At 46.7% G+C, this 20031-nt stretch overlaps 1 long non-coding RNA gene across 1 annotated transcript; it reads right to left on the bottom strand.

Annotated features, from left to right (window-relative positions):
• Positions 1–296: 296 nt before the first annotated feature.
• Positions 297–18103, bottom strand: LOC140619349 (uncharacterized). The gene is made up of 3 exons (XR_012019255.1): positions 17880–18103; positions 17245–17432; positions 297–3152 (listed from the first exon to the last, which is right to left on the bottom strand). It is a non-coding gene; the product is annotated as an uncharacterized lncRNA (long non-coding RNA).
• Between the last annotated feature and the right edge of the window lie 1928 nt (positions 18104–20031).

Below are 20031 nucleotides of genomic sequence, written 5' to 3'. Positions count from 1 at the left end.
GCTCAGAGCTGAAATACAAGGGGACAAATTAATCTTTCACTGAGAAATATTAAAATAGCTTACTTTACAAACACTAAGAAGTCATTTAATTGGAACCTTTTCAGAGACTAGATCTTCTATTTCTTCAGGAAGTGTGCCAAACTCATGGATCTGTACATCTTAGTCATCCACCAAGTATGTTTAACTGGCTTAGGAAACATTTTCTGAGGCAAAACTTTCAATTATTTTCAGTGAGTTCCTTTTATTTTATTTTATTTTATTTTATTTTATTTTATTTATTTTGTTTGTTTGTTTGTTAAAGTTTTTTTTATATATTTAAGTAATCTCTTTGGGTCCAACATGGGGCCCAAACTCACAACCCGAAGATGAAGAGCTGTGTGCTCTTCCTACTGAGCTGGCCAGGCGCCCCCAGTTACTTTTAGAGAAAACATTTTGACGCACAAGTTTCATCTTGTAACATGGTTGATGGTTGATGATGTTACTTGTTCATCCACTTGCTTGTTCATTTGATTATTAAAAGGCACTCGATAAACACTGGGAACATGGCATCCTGTGAATAAGGCAAGGTAAGGTACACAAAAGAAAATAGAAGGCATGGTGCCTTCTGTGGAATTTGACATTTATTTATTCAGACAAGAGGAGAGAAAAGGAAACAGTGCCAAGGTGCCGATCATCTTGAGTGTGGCTGACAGGTCAACCAAATCTGGACATGGATTTCTACATAGTGCAGTGTGTGGCTTCCAATTTTTTAAGCTATCAGATACAGAGTAGGGACCAAGGTACAAATCTGCGGCAGGTCCATATTATTAAACTAAGGACAGAGTGGACAAATTGAAGGAAAACTTGATCATTTCCTCTCCTTCATTTCCTTCACTGCATTTTATTATGACTGCTCCTACCTTAATAGATTTCATTTACTGAATATCAGAGATAGAAATTGGGTTGAGGTCCTGGACTATGCTGATTTCTTCAATGCTTTGGTCCTCTTTTGAAAAATGAGCATGTGGGGCACCTGGGTGGCTCAGTAGTTTCAGCATGTGACCCAGAGTAGGGCATCCATGGTGCATCAGGTTCCTGAGCATGGTGTGGAACATAAGAGGTAAGGACACAACCGGATGGGACTCATCACAGATCTTCTTGGGCTCTGTTGATTTGGGGTCCAGAGAGAGAAGCCCCATTTCCCTTTTTATCTGAAAAACTGTTGCCATGAACCTGGAGTTGATGTTGGCCACAGTGGCAGGTTTCTAAAGACAGCTGGAGCAGCTGGAGTTGGAAAGGATGAGTCCAACACACCAAGGGAATCTGGGGTTCACCACAGTACTCATGCTGCCCCCTCCCTGCCCTCCTCTTGGCTTGGGTACATAAGCCAGTAAAACAATGTCCTCTTTCTTTCTCATAAATAACTTCACACTGGGCTTCTATCACTTACAACCTAACAGTCTTAATTGTAGAGGCCACAAAATACTCAACACTTCACACACGGTGTCATTTAACCCTTACAAAAAGGAGGTGTGATAATTAATTTCATTTTATAGATAAGGAAACCAAAATTCTAGATCATATCACATTATCATTGCTCTCATAGTGTCCTTCCCTGTTTCTCACTATAGAGTCTTTATTTTTTTCAAATTAAATTTCTTTATTCAGAGGTGTCTAAACATCTTTTCATGCCCTCTGTCATTTTTAAAACAAATTTCTTTATTTCTTCATGAGACTCTTCCTTTAACTTTGGTCTCATTTTCTCACTCATTCAAAATAGTGGGGGGGTCCTGGGTGGCTCAGTCAAACATCTGCTTTCAGCTCAGGTCATGATCCAGGGGTCCTGGGATGAAGCTGGCGTTGGGCTCCCTGCTTAGCGGGGAGTCTGCTTCTCCCTCTCCCTCTATGCCTCCCCCCAACTTGTGCTCTCTCTCTCTGTCTCTCAAAAAATAAAAATAAAATCTTTAAAAAAAATAATATATATTGAACAACCACAATAAACCAGGCACCATGCTAGATTCTAGAACATCATCATGAGCCAGATGGGCACACCCACCATCTGCTCAAAGCCTGAAGATCACGGGGGAAGAGAGACAGGCAGTTACCCATCAGGCCTCTGTGCACTGCAGTGAAGGAAGCACATGTTGCTGGGGAAACCCACAGGAGGAGCACTCCATCCTAGAAGGCTCAGGAAAGATCTGAACCAACACCTGAAAGATGTCTTTCCTTTTGCCCCTTACTACTGTTTTTCATCATCTCCATCTCACACGATGTGTTTTCCTTGTACTGGTTCTTCCATCCAAGGCCCTTAGACCCAAGTCCAACAAGCACTGATGGACCATCTACTATGTGTTAGAAACTGCCCTGGGGATACATTGATACACTGATGGGGAGACAGGAGCCGAAAAAGCATTTCACTGAGTGTAGACCCTTGAGATGAAAGTGGCCTGGGGTGCTGGAGAGTGGGGACAGGGCTCCTTGGTCCTGGATACCACACCCCTGTGGAGCCTTCTTTTGTGGTCCCTCCCCTCCTCGCGGCTTGGAGCCTTCCTCTGTTGATTAACCGTCTGATTCCACATCTTGCCAATCCCCTTCATTTCCTCATCTACGGAGATTTTCACTCTTATTTCCTAACCCCTCCATTATTTACATGGAAGTAAGGAATCTGGATATAAGCAAAGTGGTTGCTTTTATCCTATATTTTTTTAGGAAGTGAAAAACACAGGCCAACTACCAGATCCACTCTGAGATTTGATTGTATTGAACTGGAAAGAACAATGTTTCTCATTCTAACTCCTCTGTTAGCTTCATGCCTTTGTTTGCTTCCCGTAAGTTCCCCTCACTCATTCCATCCATGTTGTTGCTCTTATTTTTGATGATCCATTGTCTCTACATCTTTCCTGAAAGTGATGATCAGGAGGGGGTGTCATGAAGGATGAAGGAAAGAACGATGTACTGAGCAGCATATCTGGGGTGTACAAAAGGACTTGAGAGGGTGTAAAGTCACGTTTGCCCAATTTATACCATCATTCATTTTTCTCCGTCCTTAGTTTCTATTAGTTTGGCTCTTCCTGGGCCTCTGTTGTTCCGTTGCTTCATCAGGGCCCCCCTTTTCCCGAGGGCCCCCACTCTTCTGAGACAAGAGTCCCTGACTCTCCAAATCTGCAACAAAACTGACAAGGATGAAAGGACAAGTCATTTTACCATGGTTCAGGAAACCTGCATAACCTTGGCTTCCCCAGTAAACTCTTCCTGGTATTTAAAACATGTGTGAACTGAGATAAGATTCTGAAAATATTAACAAAACCCAGGCCTCCACACAAAATAATCCCACAGGAATAATATTCATGACAACAGCACCCACCAGGGTTCACAAGCCACGGCTGAAATGTTACTACTACTGTGCAATGGAAACTGCAGGCTCCCCACTATGGAAGTGGAGCACGAGCTTGAATGAAACCATGCTGTGTGTTTCCCAAACCGTGTGGACAGCCCAATCACACTGTGATACACAAGGAACTCACTATTTTATTTTATTTTATTTTATTTTATTTTATTTTTTATGAAAGTAAAACTTATTAGTTTTAAATTCAAAGTATGACAGCCAAAAAAATATTCTTAAATATTGCTTCCTTCAGTAGAAGATTCTTGTCTTTAGCACGCTTCTCTGTGGGCTCCCACCATTGAATGTGAAAAGTGGCATTAAATCACACTTACAGCTTCTAAGCCAGGCCATTTGCCTTGTACCCTTTTCAATTAAACTATCCCAGTAGCCAGAAATCTAACCAGGGACTGTGGGGGAAGAGGAGCAGAACTAAATAGAGGGGAGAAACAGTTGTAGGAAAGGAAGAAAAGAATTCCTCGCGCGTTCAGGACTACCAGGGATGGCAGGATTCAGCTGCTTTGGAAACTACTCAGAAATATTCTACTCCAGGTCAGATGGAGCAGCTGCTATTTTGAGCGGAGGAAATCCTGGTCACCTGTGGGATGTTGATAGAATTGAGCCTACTTCTCACCTCACCTTGAAATCTCTCCACTTCAGCTTCCATCAAAACCTGGAAATAACTCATTTAATCCACTTCTTTTCTCAGTGTTTGGAACTCGACACTTTATCTCTTCCAGGATTCTTTTTTTCCCTGAGGCTTCATGAGAACTTTGCCCTCTGATATCTACAATATTTAGTGTTGCTCATTTTTTCCTAATTTTTACTTTCCCTGGATTTTTTTAGATGATCCCGTCACCTCCCAAAGTTGTCACTCTCTTTCTTCTACTCACAATGTTCCAGAATCCTGGAAAGCACATTCTTATTCGTAATCATGGAAATGACTACCCACTAAAGGTAAACCCAGAAGACAATTCCAAGTGAATCATTCCTAAACCATCACTAGCAGTCACAGGGATTGCCCTGACCACAATGCTGGAGAGATGCCTGGAAGACTTGCTCACCTGGCGAAATAATCATTTACCCTCCTCCACATCTCCCATATTCCACAGGGAAGCCAAGATTTTCATTGCATGACATCTCCAAGATAGTAATCAGCACCATTTAATCTTCAGGTAAATGCGCAGGGTACCACACTGACCCTATAGGACATGAGAAATCAGGAGCTGATGTGAATCTGCTGATCATCCCATGGTTATAGGAATCATGGCATAAGTCCTGAGGGGGTTTCCCTTGTAGATCAACATGGTAAAATGCTTGGTCAGGCTCTAAGCTCAGACTGCATGGGCTCAAATCCAAGTTCTACTGCTGACTAGCCGGGTGACTGGGGCAAGTTACTCAAACCTCGTGAGCTTCCATTACTTCATGCGTAAAGTGTTTCAAAGAGTGTCGGGCACAGCAATAAATGCATGCTCTTTTTTATCATTGCTGCCTTCATCACATTTGGGTCAGATTATGAGCCTTGTTAAATGAATAATTAATTAAACTACACATTTATTTCCACCAAATATAATTAAAATAACAACTATGTTAAATTTGCATGGAAGTGAGGAATCTGGATATAAGCAAAGTGGTTTGTGCCACTTTGTCAGCTATGTGCCAAGTACTGTATAAGGGCCCAGGAATATCAGTGCCATTTAATATTTTCAATGATGCTGTAACTTAGGGATTAGGACTGGTCCCCTTTTAAATGGGGACAATGGGGATTCAGGAGTGGTGATGAACTGCCCATGGTCATTCACTAACGTGAAGAGAGGCTATTTATTCATACCCAGTTCTCTGACTCCAAAGCCCATGCTTGAACTGCTATGAGATACTGTCCTTCTGACTAATAGCTTATCCAAAGCCAAGGTCAAGAGGGCACCTGGGTGGCTCAGCAGTTGAGCATCTGCCTTTGGTTCAGGTCGTGATCTCAGGGTCCTGGGATTGAGTCCCACATTGGGCTCACCGTGGGGAGCCTCCTTCTCCCTCTGCCTGTGTCTCTGCCTCTGTCTATGTCTCTCATGAATAAATAAATAAAATCTTTAAAAAAGAAAAAAAGAGGCAAGGTCAATATGTCAGATGTGAAATGAAATTCAGCAAGGCCCAAATTGTGTATGTATTTACACGTGTATGTTTGCTTAAGTCAGATTTAACAATGAGGAGAAAAACCTGAAATAGTTCTTTCCCGCTCACTGCCCCAGGCCTATAAGACAGAGATGCCTGAGGGGAAAATACTACTGTGCCAGCAAATTTCCCCTGGAATGAAAGCGGACTCCCCAGTTGAGTCTGGCCTCCTTATTTCTCTTTGCTTGTTCTTGATCTTGGCTCTTGTATGAAAGGCTTATTTGTTCTAATTGTTAGAGTAGCCACTGAATCTGTCCTCAGGCAACAAATTCTTTACTCTTAGCCTCTAATCTTCACTTCTCACCTGTTCAGAGTCGTTCAGAACCCCATCAGTGTCAAATTACAGGAGGGCCCAAGAGTCTGCATGAGGGGAAACAAGTCCTTTTTAAAAGTGAGGCTAACACATGGAAAGACACAAAAATGAGGAGCATGCTTGTGATAATAAACTTAGAAACTTGAAAGCACACAAATTTATTATCTTCCAGTTTTGGACATCAGAACTACAAAATGGGTCTTACTAAAATCAGGGTGTCAGCAGGGCTGAGTTCCTTCTAAAGGCTCTAGGGGAGAATCCATTTCCTTGTTTTTCTAGCTTCTTCTTTTTTTTTTTTTTTTAGATTTTATTTATTTATTCATGAGAGACACAGAGAGAGGCAGAGACACAGGCAGAGGGAGAAGCAGACTCCATGCAGGGAGCCTGATGTGGAACTTGACCCCAGGACCCCAGGATCATGACCTGAGCTGAAGGCAGACGCTCAACCACTGAGCCACCCAGGCGCCCCTGGTTTTCCAGTGTCCAGAGGCTGCCACATTCCTCAACTCTTGGCCTCTTTGGCCAGCAACCACATCACTCCCACCTCTGCTTCCATTGTCATACCTCCTCTGACTCTTCTGCCTCCTCTTTCTCTCTCAAAGACTCTAGTGACTACATTGGGAAGATAATGTCCCTATCTCGAGAGCCTTAACTTCATCACATCTGCAAAGCCCCTTTTGTCATGTAAGGTCATGTATTCCCAGGTTCTAAGGATTAGAATGTGGACATCTTTGGGGGACCATTACTCTGCCCACCACAATGGGTCTTCTTCTATCTGTTTAGGTTCCCAGGATTCTCACCATAGCTGCCATGTTTTCACCTGTGGCATGAGACCTTCGCTCATGGTGGGAAGGAGCTTGCAGAGCTCTGCACTCCCCAGAAAGCCTACTATAAGCGTGTGGGTCATACATGGGAAAGCCTTCCTGAAAGCTTTACAGTAGAAGGGATCCAAACAGATTCCTGGCCAGAGGACTTGAATCATGGAGGAGTAAAAAAAAGTCTGCCTTTGTTTGTACCCTCTACTGCCTCTGCTTAGCTGGGCCCAGGAGAAGGAAAGGATGAAGGCAGGGTCTCACCACCATTTTTTACATCAGGAGGCAATAGCCCATCTCACAGGTGTCTCAGAAAGCCAAAAGCCCCAACTCTGAGAAAAGAATATATTACACAGCCCATGCACCTGCCTACTTGCCTGCTGTATTAGTCAGGAAGCTCTACCCTGTGGCCCAACCCCTTTGACAATAACACCTGGGCCCTTCCCCGATTGGTCTTGGGAGAAGCACCTGTCTTTTGGGGGAAATATTTGAATGGCTTTTTTTTTTCCAGCCAGCCTGTCTTGAACATGTCCTGTACTGGTTCATTGTCCCTGAGGCTGTTTTGGGACTTTCCTTCTTGAACAAGCAAGGCCTCTAGAGATTATGAGAGTCGTGAGATTCTCTGATTCACTGGCCTACAGACAATCCTACGGGGAAATGGCACTGTGTTCTACTTGCACATCTGTAATTGGACTCAGAACTTGAGAAGTGGACATTTGGCTGCAGGCTAAATCCCCCTACAGCAAATATTGTCACAGCTGAGAATCTCTGTGGACCCACAGTATTTCTAAGAACACAGATGTCCCCTACAACTTTCTGCCTGTGATTTCTTGGGTATATCTGCTTTATCGGGAAGCTTAGCATCGCTGTGGTCTGAGGCTAGCTCCCAGTGCTATATAAATAAGTAGATGCACTCTTCTGTGCTATAAAGCACTTGGCTGCATCTGGGATTCTATTACTATCTCCTCTGGGCTTCTGTAGGCTCTATTTGGTGTTGGCCACACAGCTCTGCCCTATGGCTGGCTCTGTTCTTGTTGGGAGGTTGCCTCTGTTGGATGCAGGCTGTCGGACCACACAGGGACTGTTAATAAACTGTTTACTCCATGCTGGTGTTCAGGCTGGGACACCCAGTGTGGTCCACCTCCACCTTAATGACCGGATCTCTGTAGCTCACACCCCCTAATCAGGTACTTCAGAACCGGCTGGGGTTTCTTTCTTTAGTCTGGCAAGCTCTTTGCTTTTCATCCTTTGCCCTTACATCCTGCCTGAATTTTCTCTCCATTCACTCTGGAAAAGCAAAAAATCCAAATGTCAGACCCACCAAGTAGCTTTAAGTAATCGTTCTTATTTCTATACAAGAGGCATTTGGGGAAACGAGAGCATGTTTTAAGAAACCACTGAGTTTTAGACATTACTCCAACACAAAGGCTGCTCATCTTTCAGGTAAGGTGATGGTCAGGGTCCGTGTAGCAATGGCAAAGGGAAGCTGACCGCCATTTTCCCTTCTAGAAGTCTTTTGGTTACATTTAACTTTGCCACTTGCACACTCTAGGAAACTTCTTCAGACCAGACGATGAGGATGAGCCCCCTGACCAGTGAGGAAGAGAGAAAGACCTTTGTGGCTTGCCCCCTTGGGAGAAGAAAGCGGAGATCTAGAGCCACAGGGCCCCTGCCCCCTGCCTCCCTGCGTGCCTCCCTCAACCATTCCAAGGATGCTGACAGCCATAAAAAATCAGGCCTGTTAGCAACAGGAAAGATCACAGGCCTTGATTCCTGTCGAGCTCCTCCAACAACAGCTGCCATCTGGCTCACCATCACAGACGAACGCGGACCCTGATTTATGGGGCAGCCCGGGTCAGGGAGTGGGCCACGTGCATTGCCCTTTCCCCCACAAACACCCCAGTGGGCCGGGGCCTGGGAGAGGGCTACTGCAGGTCATCGATAAATCCTGGGGATAAAACAATGCAGAAGTTATTAAAGGGAGCGGGGAGGGGACCAATGTGAGTTATTCCAATTACAGGCATGGTTATCTTCTTCCGTGCAGTTCAAAGCGCGTGCACCCTAATGCATTTCAGCGGCTAATAAAAGTACCGAGGGCTGCTTTTTTTCTTCTTCTTGAAACCCACAGTGCTTATAAATTATAGTGCAGAGGGGTGTGAAAGATACATGGTAGCTTTGAAGCAGCGCTGACAGCCTCAAACTAATCGATCATAGAAGGAAGTCCACAGTAATAGATGATGCACCATTTATCTAAAGCAAAAATAGATAGTCTCCCTGTGGGAATAGGAAGGAAAAGAAAAAAAAACTAAAATGAGGGGTGGGCATGGGGGGACAAATGTAACATTTCTGATGTTTCAGCTGCAGGCTTTAAAACCAGAGGCACAATAAATAAATAAATAAATAAATAAATAAATAAATAAATAAATAAATAAACAAACAAACAAACAAACACCAGAGACACTGCGGCTTCACCTGAGAAGAGGGGGTGGCACAGAGGGGCCGGACCACCATGGCCCGGGTGCGCCGAGGGGACCAAGACCTTTACCATCTACAGCTTTTCCAGACGAAACTTTGAACAGAACCCTCCGCAGCTGGCCAGGAAATTCTCCTTAGCGTTTATTGTACTAAAAGGGAATTGACTGGAAATTATAATTAAATCGCGTTTGTGCGGCCTGGTTGTGCGGGGGCGGGGGGGGGGGTGCAGAGATTTAGGGAAATGATCGTGTCGTACAAAAAATGTTAGAAGATGTACCTGTGAGGACGCCTGGCTCAGGGATTGAGCGTCTGCCTTCCACCCAGGGTGTGACTCCAGTGTCCTGGGATCGAGTCCCTCATCAGGCTCCCCAGAGAGAGCCTGCTTCTCCCTCTGCCTATGTCTCTGCCTCTGTCTCTGTGTCTCTCATGAATAAATAAAATCGAAGAAGAAGAAGAGGAGGAGGAGGAAGAAGAAAGAAGAAGAAGAACCACCTGTGGTTGTGCAGCTCCCAAGCCCAGCCACACGCAGCACAGAAGTGGAGCACCGCTGGGCCCAGACCTCCCTGCGGAGGTCCACAGGGAAGTCCTGCACCCCATGTCCTTTCATCTGGGAGATCGAGGCACTCAAAGATAGTTTGCTCTTTCACGTAGACTGAGCACCTCCCAAGCCACATGTACATTTGCTTAAAGGAAGACACTTTTTTTTTAAAGAAATACAAAAAAAAAAAAAAAAAAGGAAGCTGTAGTCTGTTGTTAAAATACAATCCCTAGTTACACTTGATCAGAATTTTACAAATGTGGGATCCCTGGGTGGCGCAGTGGTTTGGCGCCTGCCTTTGGCCCAGGGCGCGATCCTGGAGACCCGGGATCGAATCCCACGTCGGGCTCCCGGTGCATGGAGCCTGCTTCTCCCTCTGCCTGTGTCTCTGCCTCTCTCTCTCTCTCTCTCTGTGACTATCATAAATAAATAAAAATTAAAAAAAAAAAAAAAAAAAAGAATTTTACAAATGTGCGTTATATGAGGGGGCCGGGCAAGAATGGCCTCAGCTCCGGACTCTTGCGTCTCTCTCCAGACCCCTGCAGTGCTCACATGCCACCACGAGTTATTTAACTATAGTCACAGGTTGGAGGGTGCTGCTCCTCTACTGTGATTCTGCGGCCAGCACGCTCCTCTCCGACAGCTCCGCCAAGCCCTGAACACAACATTCAAGGATTTTCTCAACACATCCTTGGGCTCTAGCCTCACCACTGAGCGTGCCCCCATCTCACTGCACTGTGGCCACACCCCACAACGGGGCGGTTCATCCCCTCTCACCTCCCTGCCTCCCAGAGTCCAGTGGCATCTGCCTAGAGGGCCTTTGGCTTCTGCCTGGAGGTCTCTCTGGCATGCGTCCTCCTAGATGCAGCCTGGTGATCATCAGTTCACCCCTCCTGTGGTTGGCATATTCTGTTGTCACAGGGGACTTTGATCCTTTGCTCTCAACCCCACACCACACTGGGTGCTGCTCTTGGGGCTTGACCTTGAGCACGCACCTCGCCTCCTCCAAACCATGTGTGTGCCCACCCAGCAGGCCTCCCTGGTGAGCATGCTGTGAGTGGCACGTCTTCCAACTGGGTGACAGATGCAGAGTGATGGCTGAGGGGGCCTGTGCTGTGGGGCAGGGGGTGACAGGGCCCACTAACAAGCAGTAACTGGGGACTCAGAGCAGGTGCGCTGCCTCCGAGCTAAGTTTTTATCACGATGGGCTGTTATTTACCTTCTCCAGACCCAGTAAGCAGCCTGTTTCCATAAATTAAAACAGAGCGAGGGATCCCTGAGTGGCTCAGCGGTTTAGCGCCTGCCTTTGGCCCAGGGCGCGATCCCCGGGATCGAGTCCCATGTCGGGCTCCTGGCATGGAGCCTGCTTCTCCCTCTGCCTGTGTCTCTGCCTCCCTTGCCTCTCTCTGTGACTATCATGAATAAATAAATAAATAATCTTAAAACACACACACACACACACACACACACAGAGCGAGGCAGGTTTCCTGAGTTGATTTTAGGTTCTGCCAGTCATGAACCAGGAAACTCTGGGGAGTGTCTCTCACCTCCAAGAGTTATCAGAGTGCCCATCCCAGACGGTTGCTGCAAGAATTAAATGAGGCAGGAGTGTAAAGTGACTGAGATAATATCTGGCACAAAGTCAGAGTTCAATGGCTATTAGCTATTATTAGTTATTACTTCTAACACTCACACACAACACAAGGTCAATTTCCCCATTCGGCAGCAAATAGGCCATGAAAATATTATAAATAAGGATCTGTCCCCAGAATTACAATTATTCCTTAGTTTTCCATGGTTCTAATGCTCTTCCCACAAGTATTTTATCCCATATAGTAAGGAATGTGCTAGACGGTCCTAATTTCAAATAATCTTACCAATAGTTTTCATAAACCATCCAAACATTTGGGAAACAAAGTACTCTCACCACCCAAACGACATCCCCCAGACTACCTCTTTTACCTAAAAGTGGAGCTTAAAAAATATATATAAATATATGTATTTTTACATATATGTATACATTACAAAATATATGTATATATTTACATATATAAATATATGTATATATTTATATATATATATTTTTTTTAGCTTAAACTTTAACTCTTTTTTTACATTTGAAAAATATGACCTACATTCTATGGCCCTCGAGCTTACTGAGGTCATGGAGCAGCGGCCCCATTCCTTATCCACCAAGGCAGTCCGGGAGCAGCTGGGGGACCTCTGACTACAATCCCATCCTCCTGGGCCATGGGGCCCAGGTTCTGCAAGGAGAACCTGCGCTCATCTCAAGGGCAGCTTGGAAAAGGCTGGAGAATCACCTGGCTCACTCAGATGCTTCAGAATCACCTGGCTGAATGAACGAATGGAGCAAACAGATGCACACACACAGCACCCGGCCTGGCACATGGGCCCATGCACACTCCGTGGATGGGTGGCCGGCAAGGAGAGGTTCTTGGCTCCTGCTCCTACCCCAGAGACCCCTCAAGCAGACCCCTGGAGGAGTGTGTTGTCCCCGGTGTCCCCTCTAGGTTCCCGTCAGAGGGCGTTGGTTGCCCTGAAGCCTCACATGTTGTGTGAACTGTGTGTGGTGTGTGCAGTGCCCTGGAATTCAGGTTCCAGAACCCCCTCTCCTCCACCCAGCATAGCCAGTGTGGGGAGCCCTTCAACACAGGCATCTCTTCACTATCCTGCACGAAGGATTTTTTTCCATTGGTGAACTGAATGCTGTTTGGTTTCCACGGTGAGAAGAGACCCTGGCGTTGGGAGCAGGTTTGGAGAAGGCGGAAGGACCTCCAGCCTGGATGGGGGGGATTGCCCTGGGGGCTGTGATTCGGGTCACTTGTTGAGCAGGGGTGAATCTCTTCTGTCTCGTCCATCCCATTCCAGATGGCAGTGCATGTCCCCAGGGGCCGAGGCATCCCTCTGACTTCCCTCCCTCCTTCTGCCCTTTCCATCCTTCCTTAGTCCTCTCCAGCCTAGAATCCGATAAGAGTTGCAGGAAATAATTGGAAACCAACCTCCCCAGGTGTTCATCATATAAAAAAGGACGGCTCTGTCTGGCGCAGCTGTTGCCACTGGTGCTTCTCCTGGTCGACCTGAGACTTTTAGTGTCCTACAAATGAATATTAGTAAATAAATAAAAGAAATGCCTTTTTTCACCTGGCGACTACTCAGCCTCCTGATAATTAACTCGCTCTTTTCTCCCCCCTCTCTTACCAACCGTGAGCAGTAATGTTCTCTGGTAAACAGGCTGCTCATGACTGTCCTGCCAACAGGTGCTTTCCGTAGAGGATGAGCTGTCCCATGGAGGCACATGTTGAAAGCCAGAAGCTCACAGGTCAATTTGCCCCATGCAATGGGATTTTAAAGGTTGATCCTACATTGAAAAATAGAGACTTCACAAGAAAATTCATATTTTGGCCATTTCTTGGAAATTGGGAGATGCTTTTGGAGATGGTGGGCCTACATTCCTACTTGGCAGGAATTGCCTGGTGCCTGGTGCCTACATTCCTACTTGGCAGGAATTGCCTGGTGCCTCTCAGCACCATGGCCTCACACTTCCTCTTAACTCTTGAGACCACAGCTGAATGTCAGATGTAATTTATCATTTTATTAGTTCTGTTGTTTCCCTTACAGTAGAGATATTTTTTCTGTGCCCATATGCTGTGAATTGACGATGACTGAAAATTCATGATCATTCCTCCCATCGAGAAAAGGGAAGTCAATTTCCCCTTTTGAATCAGGGCTGGCCCATGACTTGCTCTGTCCAACAGAATGTGGTAGAAGTGATGCTGCCTAACTTCTTAAATGGGGCCATTAGACATTCAGTTTCTGCTTTCATGTACTTGGAACACTCCATCTTGGATCTCAGCCATCCTGCTGTGAGAAGCCCACACCACTTATAGAGGCCATCTGGAAAGAACTAGAACATTCCATTCCACAACCCCAGTTGAGCTCCCAGCCAACAGCCAGCCCCACCATCAGCCATATAAGTGAGCAATCCTGGACATTCCAGCCTGGTTGTGCCTCCAAATTATCACCACCCTGGCTAACACTCCATGCAAAAAAAATACCCAGCAGACCCCAGTCCACCCACCAAATCATGAGAAGTAGTACATGGCTGTGGTTATTTTATATCACTAAGTTTTGGGGGTGGTTTCCTCTGTAGCAATCACTAATCAAAACATCCTATCATTATCAAATTTGAAGAGGAAAGAAAGGTAGATAAGGAGACAGGTCTCAGGAAAAATGGAAGAAAGTAATCGTTTTTGGAACTGAAGACTCTTCCTACTGAATTTGTACATAAATATCCAGCTTGCTTCAAAAATTTACACCGCCAGTTCTCGAAAGCATTTCTGTCAAGGACTCTGGCTCTAAGGGATAGTGGCCACAGAGGCCTGCAGATCACAATCTAAGTTCTGCTTCTTTCTTACTAGCTTTCTAATGGTGAGCAATCATCAATTCTCTGACCTTCAATTTTCCCGTCTTTGCAAGTGGAATACCAGTATCTGCTCTGTTAACCTTAATGGATGTTTTATAAATTGTAAAGGACTTTGTAAATGCAAAATAGTTATTTGCATTTTATGTCCCCAATTTTTTTTAAAAGGCTATACAACTCCTGGGATACTCCAAAAGTATGCTGTTTTTATTTGAAATGCTGAGAGTGACATATTGGAATTTGTCCATCCAGCTGACCTTGAATTCCAGGTCTATGGAGCAGGGATGACAAAAAGATTTCAACTCATATGCCTATCCAGGTGTGTTTACTGCCTGGAGAACTGTGTTGCGAATGATCTGAGGCCACATCTGGGAAGGGAGATGGGTACATGCGGGCCGTGAATTGACCCTCAGCATGAAAAATCTTCTTTTTGTTTTTTTTAAGATTTTATTTATTTATTCATGAGAGACACAGAGAGAGAGGTAGAGACACAGGCAGAGGGAGAAGCAGGCTCCATGCAGGGAGCCTGACATGGGACTCAATCCCGGGACTCCAGGATCACGCCCTGGGCTGAAGGTGGTGCTAAACCGCTGAGCCACCCGGGCTGTCTGAACAATCTTTTTTTTAAAGGGCTTTTTCTTTTGTTTTTAAAGAGCCTTTGAATGAAATAACAAAGCTTAAGTTAGGGGACTGGATTTGAGCTGTGTGACTGTGACCATGGACCACACATAACTTTTCTGATCTCCAGTCATGTCATCTGCAAAATGACAGTGAGGATGAGGATGATGACGCATTTATTGAACGTTGACTCCATGGTGGATACATTCTCTTTCTCTTGATCCCTACAACAACCTCTTGGAATAAGGTCGGTTTCATCATTACCCCCATTTTACACATGAAGACATGGAAACACACATGGAGAACTTGCCGACATCACACAGCTAGTAAGTTTGGGAACCAAGACTTGAACCCTGATAGTATAGACCAAATGATGGCAAACTTTTGCAATAAAGGGCTAGAGAGTAGATATTTCAGGTTCTGTAAGCCACACAGTGGCTGTGCAACTACTCAACTCTGCTGTTGCAGCTCAAAAACAGCCAGGGACAATACGTAAACAAATGGGGTGGCTATCTTCCAATAAAATTTTATTTGCAAAAACAGGCAGTGAAGTGGATTTGGCCTGTGGGCTGTAGTTTACCAACCTCTGGTCTAGGGAGGTGCTTTCCAATAGAAACAATGCAAGCCGCAAATTACACAGATTATGTATATAATTTAAAATTTTATGTAATTCATATTTTCTACTCACATTTTAAATAAAAGTTCAGAGACAGGTGAAACTAATTTTAATACTATATTTTAAACACAATATATCCAAAATATTGTTTCAATGTGTTATCAATATTTTTTAAATTATTGATATAGTTTACTTTTCTTTTTTTTTTTTTTTTATATCTTTGAAGTCCAGTGTGTACTTTATACTTAGAGCACATCACAGCTGGGACCACATGTAGCTGGTGACTACATGGAGGCCCTCAGGTCTAGAACCCAGCCTTTCTGTCTGCCTCAGCAGGACCTTGGGGCTAATACATAAGAACGCAGGATAGAAATGCTAATTATTGGTTTTGATTCATTTGGGTCTCTTGGATGGTTCCCAGGTCCTACCTTGTATGAACCATTTCAAGAGTTTGATTTTAATTTAATGATTTGGAATTCAGAATGCATTTTTCCTTAGAAACAACACTATAAATGGCTGCTAGAGTGTTGGGCCCTTCCACAAAGCCCTAATTAATGGGTGGTATACCTGTCAAACACAGTGTGGCTTGAATTACCCCTAATGATCATCCACAATGTGATTTTCTGCTAGCTCTAAGGATACTGGGAACAAACTCTGGCCTTGGGCAGCAGGTCAAAGCAGGTGCCCCCCCCACTCCCCTGCCCCCACCCCGGATCTTTTGTGGCCAGGCCACCCTCTGAGATCTGAGTCATGGTCTGAGCAGTTGTCCCTTGTTGGCGAGAGCTCCGATACCCATGTGCTTTGCCTGAATTCTGGGAAGGCTGCGTTCCTAAGTCAGAGGTTGCCCAGCCCAAATGCCTCTCTCTCCACCAGTGTCTTATAAAGGGTCCAGTATATACATTTCATTGCTTCCTATAGGTACAAGTTCAGGCCTCAGAAAGCAAGCAATAGAGCATTCAGTAGTGATTCCCAGACTGTGGAGTTTAATGGATCAATAACATTTCAAAACCAAAACAAAACTAAACTAAACTAGAGAACCTATATAAAGTGGCCTTCTTGCAATTTTTCCAAGTAAACACATTAAGGGGGTAAAGACCCCTACCATACACTGGCACCAGTATTTTAACATCAGAACAGCGTTTTAATGCTGAGTAAAGGAGGGAAGGGGCTCAGAATTAGAGACACTTTTTTTTTAATCGAATAAATTTGATTTTGTAGAAAATTCCTACTGCATGGCCTTTATTTTTAGCATTTTGTCAAGGACCTTAAAAACTTTGCCTCCAGAGTCATGGGTTCTCAGGCTAGCATTTGGGAGCCCGAGTGACTAAAATGGCTCAGGGCAGTTGCATGGGATAATGAAAGGTCTGGAAAGGAAGCAGAGGGAGGGACGTGGCAGCAGAGCCCTTAGGTGAGCTCGCCTCCCACCTTCAGGAGGGTTTTGGGTAAAAGAGACATAACTGCGACAGAAAACAGACCCTTTACTGGCACTACTATCTTAGGTTCACATCTCGTGGTGGACTTTAGAAGGTATTTACACATCCCTTTTACCTCCTTGGATCTTCTCCAAAACTCCACAAGTTAAACGGAGAAGATACGCCACGTATCATATAGATTAGACGGTGCCACGGACGGAATTCCCAAGATTGCTGCTCTAAATTTTTTATTTTCTTTTTGGTGACTTTTTTACTACAGCCCACGTTCAACACCCAAGGAATGGATTTGGAGACTGGAACTCCTGTAAAATAAGGATGACTCTATCGCTCATTCATCTTATAACCTTAGATGTTGCCTCATCTATAGGACAAGAATTATAAACTGCATGATAATGAGGGCTCACTGATTCCTGTAAAAGGGTTTCAAAGCTCCTCTGATGAAAGGAAAAGCAAAGTAGAAAGAATCCTTACAATAGATGTCTCCAGGCCGTGGGTTTTCTTCTCAGGGGTGGGCAGGTCCCCAGCCACCCTCCTGCCGCCTTGGGTACAGGCTCCCTGGGTACAGGCTCCATGTCCTTTCTTCTCTCCTCTCTGCAGCAGCCTCGCCCCACTCATCACCACCATGGCATGGCGGAGCAAACAAGCATGCAGGCTCCTACCTGGGTTTTGAAAAGTTACTTTAGTGACCTTTCCTGCCATTAACCATTTTGGAAGAGTGATTGTCAATGGTAATCTCATCCAGGGTTTTCCTGATGAGATTGTGTTTGAATTATCCCCAATTTTCAAAGGTTTGAAAGACCACGCGCGTGCACACACACACACACACACACCCAAATATGGATGACAAGACCCCAGCTCTGGTTGTTCAGCACCTCAAATGAGTTCAGTCTGGATATTTTGAGCATCACTGAAGTGGTCTGCGTCCACCCCATCTCCCCATCTCTACCCTTCCTGCTTCACATTTTCTTTTTAAAACCATGCTTCTGTTACTAACGGTTCCTTCTGAACCCAACATCCAGGGCTTTGAAGTAACCATATAAAGCAATAGACAGACTGCAAGCAAATGGCAGAGCACTGAGCCTCTGAGCACAGAATTTTCAGCTTACTCCTTCCTCTTGCTCTTCACAATCTCTGGAATTCGGCTTTGAACGGGACTCAGCCTTAGATGACAAGGCGTCTCTGTGGTGTGGCAGCCAACGCTCCGTTTCGCCCACTCGTTTCTCCCCAGGCCCGGCGTGCAAGGCCCTGCAGCCCGGGGGCAGCACCCCCCCCCCGCCCCGGCAGAGGGAGACAGGGGTCGGGGCGTCTGGGGCGCACCGGACGCTGACGCCCTGACCCTGAGCTTGTCCTCAGGGCGGAGGTTCCCACTGCTCGGGAGCGCCAGAGGGTTGGGAGGGAGGGAGAAGAAACAAATCTGCGTGCACAGCACCTCCCCCCGCAGGGTGCCAGCGCTGACGTCCTCCGCACCAGCTCCCCTGGGAAGCGCTTCCCCGCTCCTGTGTCCTCCACCTTCCTCTTCCTAACTCTCCCTATTCTCTGTCCCCACCCTTCTCCCGAAGCCAGACACGGAGGCGTGGGTGCGAGTCCTTCTACATGCCGTGGCCGTGGGAAGAGCGTGCTGCCGCCTCAGGCACAGCAGAGGAGGCTTGTGCAACCCCGGCTGCTCCACGGGGCATCTTGGGAACGTGCAGGTTTACACCGGGAGCATCTTGCCAACAGGCAGGTCCACACCTGGGAGGGTCTTTGGGCTCAGAGGCTGCTCTTCCACCCAACAGCGGGTGACGTGTGCACACCCGTCCCCACCGTCACAGGGAGCAGTGGGAGCCCCTTGATATTTCGTTTCTGTCTCTTGGCTCAGTAGCCCCTCAGGAGCCCTCCTCCTCCGCGCCGCCCACCGTGTCTGCTGCCCGGCTCCCAGCACTCACCTGGTGTCTCCCGGGCCGGCGGCGCTGCCACAGCCTCTGGCAGCTGAGGTCCTCAATACCCGCCCCCCGTGGGAGACTTTCTTGGGTACCTAGAAGCAGAATTGGGTGGGCCTTGGGTGGACGTCACTGGATTAAGGGCACCCAGACTGTCCTGCTGTGGACCGCGCCTCATCCTACAATGGTCTGGCTGAGGGGCGCCTGGGTGGCTCAGCGGTTGAGCGTCTGCCTTTGGTTCAGGGCATGATCCTGGGGTCCTGGGATGGAGTCCCGCATGGGGCTCCCCAGAGGGAGCCTGCTTCTCCCTCTGCCTGTGTCTCTGCCTCTGTGTCTGTGTCTCTCAGGAATAAATGAATAAAATCTTTAATAAATAAATAAACAAACTGGTCTGGCTGAGACTTTCCACTATTATCACAAACACTTTTGCGGTGGTAACAGTCACACCCGCGACAGGTGGTGGTGACGGGCCTGGGCAGCAAGTGCGATGTGTGGCAGCCTTAGGAACAGAGGCCCAAGGGGCTAAGGCGAATTTTGCCTGTGGCGTTTGACTTAAGCACAAAGTTATTGTCTCCATGAAATTGCAAATAACTCTGTGTGGCTCTGGATTGGCCTGAGGGCAGAGCCAGGTAGGCTGAGGAGCACCAGGGCAGCCCCTGCACTTACTGTCCTCCCTCTGTGGCCCTGAGCGGGTGTGAGGACAGCAGCCTCCCCTAGGAGACGAGACAGAGGCCTCAGGGGCCCAGCTCATCCTGACTCCTTGGGGGCGCTGCCCTAAGAAACTGCTAACTTCCCAGGGCCTCTTCACACACCATTGAGGACACCAAGGCACAGAGGGAGAAAGCCTGGCTCTGAGCAGTGGTCACCTGCCCATATCCTGGGGGCAGGACATCCAGCCAGGCGGCGGGAAGGAGCATGAATGCGGAGCATCGCTCACTACCGCCGGGCGCCAGGGCCCAGATCCTGGAAGCTACGGGTGCGTGATGCCCTGTGCCCTGGCTCATTCACACCCTGCCCACCCCTTCCCACCAAGGAGGCTCTCCCACGGGCTCTGGGTGGGGACGAGCTCATGCAGCCCCGGCTGTGTAGGCCCCCTCATGACAACAGAGTGTTCCCCCACATTTTCAAACACTTGTGGGGGCGGAGGTGATGCTGCTCACAGCTCCTGGAGCCAAACTGCCCATCCTGCTGCCTCTGCTCAGTGTCCACCATACCTCTGAAAGAGCCTGGCAAAAACGGCTTAGGAAAGAAGATTCTAGAGAGTAGAGGTGGTTTCCCTGAGACGACAGAAGTGTGAGCATGTCAGTGCAGGCAGGAATTGTATCTCCCGGTGGTCAGA

This window comes from Canis lupus, chromosome 1 (assembly GCF_048164855.1).
Source record: "Canis lupus baileyi chromosome 1, mCanLup2.hap1, whole genome shotgun sequence".
NCBI lineage: Eukaryota > Metazoa > Chordata > Mammalia > Carnivora > Canidae > Canis > Canis lupus.
This window is presented reverse-complemented; position numbering and strand designations above follow the sequence as displayed.